The sequence below is a fragment of the Diplotaxodon limnothrissa genome, linkage group LG5, assembly GCF_057381915.1.
Source record: "Diplotaxodon limnothrissa isolate DT_005_m linkage group LG5, D_limnothrissa_male_GT1.1, whole genome shotgun sequence".
Classification (NCBI taxonomy): domain Eukaryota; kingdom Metazoa; phylum Chordata; class Actinopteri; order Cichliformes; family Cichlidae; genus Diplotaxodon; species Diplotaxodon limnothrissa.
In genome coordinates, this window is record NC_140600.1 from 39,156,200 (window position 1) to 39,162,572 (window position 6,373).

Genomic DNA, 6,373 nt, shown 5'->3' on the forward strand with positions numbered 1-6,373 from the left:
ATGCGTGTGTGTCCATGTCTTTTATCCAGAATGTTTAACTCGTGTGTTATAAAGAACTCTTTATTTCCTGGACAAATTTTATGAAGAATTCAAAATTGTTCCAGAGCTGTTTAATGCAAGTTGTCTTATTTTAATTTGACATTTTATAAAAGTAATGTGATGATGAAGCAGGATCATATAATAAGCTACAACAGTGAAACAAGATTGTCTGCCTCGCTGTGTTAGCTTAGTGGTTGTTGGATACAGCAAATTTTGATCTTGATCCAATAATAAGTCATTACAGGGTCAGTATTACTAATGCTGATACTTTTAACTTACAAATGCAGCCTATGTAGGGAGAGCATTGTGTCGTCATTGATTAACTGAATCATCATCAGTTTGCAAATTCATTTCAAACAAATTTCAAAGAGCATTAAATCACTGTTTTGAATTTTTTTGAATTTTGAAAGAAAAGGTTGAAATTCAGCCTTTCATTGAGTTACACTGCATTTTGCATAGCAGTTCATTTGATTATGTGTGAATGAATATCTGAAGGTGAATTGTGAACATGTTAAATAAAATTGCTCAGTGACTGAAATACATTCAGCAGCTCACACTGAATCAGCCGACTTAAACTGATAAAACAAAGGTGAACTTAGCCCTGAACTGCTCTAAATGTAGGTGAACCTCTGTATAATGTGCCTCCTTTAGTATGCATATCGCTTTGCTATTATCTTAAATGAGCCTGTATGCTTTTTTTTTTTATAAAAGTATTTCATTAAGGAAAGATCCTTTGGGAGAACTTAATATGATTTATTGAGAAATTAATCAGTTTTATTGATAATTAGACTATGATAATCTTATGGCAGAATGGAATCCCAGTTATCCCAGTGACTCAGAGTGACTGGGTGATGTGGAGATGGGGAGTAGGTGGGTTACATAATTGAGAGTCCAGAAGGGAGAATACAGAGCACACAGATTTAAATCATTCAAGCTCATTGGCTTAAAGATAGTGTGCAAGAAGATGATTGGACTAGAATAATGATGTCAGTATTGACAGAATGTGGTAGTGGTCAGACTAGCAGCTGAACACACAGTGATTACAGAACTTCCTTATTGAACTTGCTCATATGCTGCGGATGAATGATACTGCAATTGTACTGTAAGTGTGTTTCTGCTGTAACTGATGATTGTGTATTATAAAGTTATTTCACAAAGTGCTTAAAGATTTCTGCAAGTGTACAAAAAACATGAAAATAAACTCTTGTGACTTTTTTATGTGCTTGTGTCTTCAAACCTTTGGAAAGGAAGATAGAAGTTATCAACTGACAGGGTGTGTTGGGATGAGTGCTTCTCTGTCAGCAGTTGGTAACTGTTCATTAGTGATGTTCCAACGGTGTTAAAGCGATGCTTCCTCCTCAGATGACTTCCACAGCAATGGATGACTGTGAAGACCTTAACATATGATTCTTCGCTATGAGGTGCTGCCCCTCAAAGCACTTTACCTTAGTTAGTTACTTGCTAGAGAAATTAATTTGTTACATTACGTTTGCATCACCTGTATTGTCGCATAATTACTATTTAACTAACACAAGTCCCTTGCCGAATGAGGACACAGCCTGACTGCTCATCAGTTGAAGTTCAGGGTCTGGCTCCTGGGCTCGGGTCAGCACTCACTGCTTTAACATCACTCTGGGTTCTTGGCTAGCTTCACATTAGAATGTCCTTTTGTGCTATAAAACTAAAATTGATGTCCATATCTTGACTCCTGAAAAGCTGTAGATCACACCACCACCTTCTGCACATGAACTAAATTACTCTGATTGCAGTGTGAACAACCAGGAAGGAAAAACTTGACTCCCCCCCCCCCCCCCCCCTTTGTACCCAGCCAGTGTGCAGATAACTGAAGAACCTTTGTAATAGAAGTAACAAGCTACTATATTTATAACTGAAATTGGATTACTGAAAAATGTAACATGATTAAAGTTGCACATTCCTTTGGAGCATGTTACCCCAACACTGCACCAATCAATACTGAGGATGTCATGTGATTACATCCTCCTGGATCTTTATTGCAGCTGAATCAAAGAGGTGCGCAGCGTCTGAGGGTGTTGTCTCCATCCTGCAGAGATGCACGATCAGACCTCATTAATGCTGCATCATCACCATCATCTTCATTATCAGGGCTGCTGGGAAGATTATATATAGATCATATGCAACAGTTGTGATTAATAATACAAATTTAAGATGAGACCTGGGATATTCAGCTTGTTTGTCTCTCTGTCTTTTCCTACAGTTTGGCTGTAGCTGCAATTTGGAAGCTGTAGTGGTGGAAAGTAACTAAGTACATTTACTATCATGTTTGAATGCTCTTCTAAGGTAGCTTACTGTTAGGGTCATATAATGAAACTAATTAAAGGAAACGTCAGTAGAGTCAGCTGGATTATGATCTGGTGACTGTGAAGACCATAACATATGATTCACATCATTTTCATCCTCATCAGAGCGACGAGTGAGCCCTGCTGAGCTGTACATGCCCACATCTGTACACATCTGTCCAAATCCTCTAAAAAACTTCGCTCCCATCAGAACAGAAACATTTTGCTCTGAATATTTTTTAGATATTTCCTAAACATCTATGTTTAAAGAATAACTTTATTCATCTTTACAGGAGTTTGACCATCAGTGAGAACAATTTTGATCCAAACCATGGCAGCAAAACGCCACCACATCCATTCAGTTTTTATTTTAGTTCTAGCTTTAAGATTTGCCATTTGAAGCAACTATAAACACTTTTGCCTTTAAAAACACATTATAAGAATTCCTCTGGAGCATTAACCCACCGGGACTCATACAAATAAAAAAGCTGCGATCACAATATTATGATATCAACTGATCCTTTCAGTCCTGTAAGCTGTGAGGTTTGGCCTCCATGGATCAGACTTGTTTGTTCACCAAATCACACAGATGTTACATGCAAAAGTAACATCCACATTGATGGCAGGACCTAAAGTTTCCTACCAGGACATTGCTCAAAGCACCACACACTGCCTCCTCCAAGTCACCTTTTATCCCATAGTGCATACTGGTGCCAGGTGTTTTCCAGGTAAGCAATGAACCAAACCCCGTCGTCCACATGATGTTAAAGAACACGTGATTGATCAGACCAGACCACTTTCCTCCATTGCTTCATGGTCCACTTCTGATGCTCACAAGGCATTGTTGGTGCTTTCAGTGGTGAGCAGGGGTCAGCGTGGGCACCCTGACTGTCTGCCCCATACACAACATACTGCGATGCACTGTCTATCAGGCCCAGCATGAAATCTTATGGCAGTTTGAGCTACAGTAGTTTGTCTGTTGCATCGGACCACACGGGATGACGATCACTCAAATCATTAAACTTTTTCTTGCTTCTAACATCAACTTTGAGGACAAAGAAGAGATGATCAGTGCTGTTCACGTCAGATGTCAGTGGACAGACTGTTATACCTGATCAGTGTGAATCAGTCATTAAAGGTATGATCTCTGTACATCAGAAACCATTATTGTAACGCCTCTTCATAAATGAGGAAGTAATTCCAGACCCATCAGTATACCACCCACTCTTTCAGGACAGGTAGGAAAGGTTACAGCTGAACAGCTGATGAAATGGCAAAAGTACAGATATTCTGTACTTAAGTAGAAGTACAGATACTAGTGTTAAAAAGTATTCCAGTAAAAGTTGAAGTACCAGCTCTGAAGTGTACTCAAAGTAAGAAAGTAAAAAGTATCTGCCATTACTGCCAGCTATTTCTGTGCAAAGCTAACTGAAACTTGTGCTACATTAATGTAACAATAAAATGATATCAATAGATTTGAATAAAAACTTTATTTTAGTCTAATTCTAATTCTAATTGTACTCAGTTTGAATCAGTTCATTAGAACATCAGCAGAGAAAAAGAAGGAAGATTATAGAGGAAAAACAGGAAGTTTATCCTGCACTAACCTGCCCGGGATTTTCATGCAGCCTTTAAAAATAACACAGTTAGTGTTAATATAAAACACTGACTTTTATCCAAAGTCCACAGAAAATCACGTTGGACCTGTTTCTATTATACTGACTGATTTTAATCTCACCACTGTGCTTTCTGTAGTTTTTCATTACATCCAAATTCAAATTCAAATTTTTATTTGTCACGTACACAGTCATACACAGTACGATATGCAGTGAAATGCTTAGACAACTGCTCGTGACCTAAAGAGGAAAAAAAAAAAGGCTATGAATAAGATAGGAAATAAATATGAAAAATTAAAGTGTAAATTTAACTAGGAAGGAATAAAATATAAAAAATTAAGGTTAAAAATGAAATAACTGTACAACACAAATTAGAATGAAGGGTAAATTTAACTGGGAAAGAATAAGATAAAGATAAATATATAAATTAAAGTTGAAAATAAAATAACTGTACAACAAAATACACAATATAGAACTATATAAGAATGTATGAAGAAATCTAAATATAAATAAATATATACACAATAACAGCAGCTGTACAAGTATTAACTGGAAATGAAGAATATAGTGACCAGTGTTGTGCAATCCACATTATGTCTTGTGCAGTGCAAATATGCTTAAAGTGATTTAAGTGATGAAGTGAAAACAATGTCCAGAAAGTCCAGTGTGTGTGTAAGAACTATATGTGTGGGTCAGTACTGTGTGGTGGTGTGATTGAGAGACCGTATCGCCTGCGGGAAGAAGCTCCTCCTCAGTCTCTCTGTGTTGGTCTTCAGGGAGCGGAATCGCTTTCCTGACCTCAACAGAGAGAACAGTCTGTTGTTGGGATGGCTGAGGTCCTTCACCATCTTCCTGGCCTTGGTCCAGCACCGCCTGCTGTAGATTGAGTGCAGGTCAGGGAGCTCGGAGCGGATGGTGCGCTCAGCTGACCGCACAACCCTCTGTAGAGCTCGTCTGTCCTGCATGGTGCTGTTCCCGAACCAGGTTAAGATGTTTCCCGCCAGGATGCTCTCTATGGTGCACGAGTAAAAGTTCCTGAGCACCTTGGAGGGCAGTTGGAAGTCTCTCAAGCGTCTGAGGTGGTAGAGACGCTGTCGGGCCTTTTTCACCACGGTGTTGATGTGACAGGACCATGACAGGTCCTGCGTGATGTGAACTCCGAGGTATTTGAAGCTGTCCACTCTCTCCACTGGGCACTCGTTGATGACGGGGGTCTGGTAGTTCCTCTCCTGCTTAGTGCTGAAGTCCACTATCAGCTCCTTTGTCTTACTGACGTTTAGAAGGAGGTTGTTCCTCTGGCACCAGTTCTCCAGATTCCTAATCTCCTTCAGGTAGGCCGTCTCGTTGTTATCAGAGATCAGGCCCACCACGACGGTGTCGTCAGCAAACTTGATGATGGTGGTGGAGCTGGTAGTGGCCACGCAGTCATATGTGTACAAAGAGTACAGCAGGGGGCTCAGAACACACCCCTGGGGGGCTCCAGTGCTGAGAGTGGTGGAGGCTGAGACATGTCCGCCCATCCTTACTGCCTGTGGTCTGCCAGTTAGGAAGTTGGAGATCCACTGACACATAGATGAGCTGAGTCCCAGATGCTCCAGCTTGGTGGTGAGTGTGGAGGGAATTATGGTGTTAAATGCAGAGCTGTAGTCTATGAAGAGCATTTTAACATAATTCCCCCTTCTAGTGTCCAAGTGAGTGAGTGATGTGTGGAGGAGATGAGAGATGGCATCGTCTGTGGAACGATTTGGACGGTAAGCGAACTGTAGTGGGTCCAGTGTGTCTGGTAGTGAAGAAATGATGAAGTCTCTGACCAGGCGTTCAAAGCACTTCTCAATTCCTTCTTAAAATGTATTAATTAGTACTGTGCAACAGGAGAGCAATTTTGTTGTATTATCATTCATAAGATAACAATAATAATCTTCCAAAGAGCTTTTTTGTCTGGATGAATAAACTTGACATAACTTCAGGTTTGAGGCTCCTAAACATGAAAAAGACGTTTAAGAAGAACAAATCTGTCAACAGCATCAAATCTTAGTGGTAAATGGACTTCTTGGATACAGCACTTTTTTGAACACACTCACACACTCATGCAGCCTTATATGATATCCGAGAAGCACTTTGATTATATGGCACATACGAACGATAAATCAGACACTTGTTTCCTGGTACTTTGTTCTGGTCAAAGTACTCGACTCAGTTTAAACACAACTGCTGCCAACAGCTGAAGATCTGTTTGCCTTTGTTTTTGTTATTTTCACCCTGATGCTGGCATGTAGTAGAGTGTTACGCCCCTAGTCTAGGCGGGTAGGGACGCACATAAGGTTGGAGGAGAGAGAGACAAATCCCCGCCCTGGTTCCCAAGCCAAACATCCAAACCAGTTGTGAGTAAAAAAAAGTGAT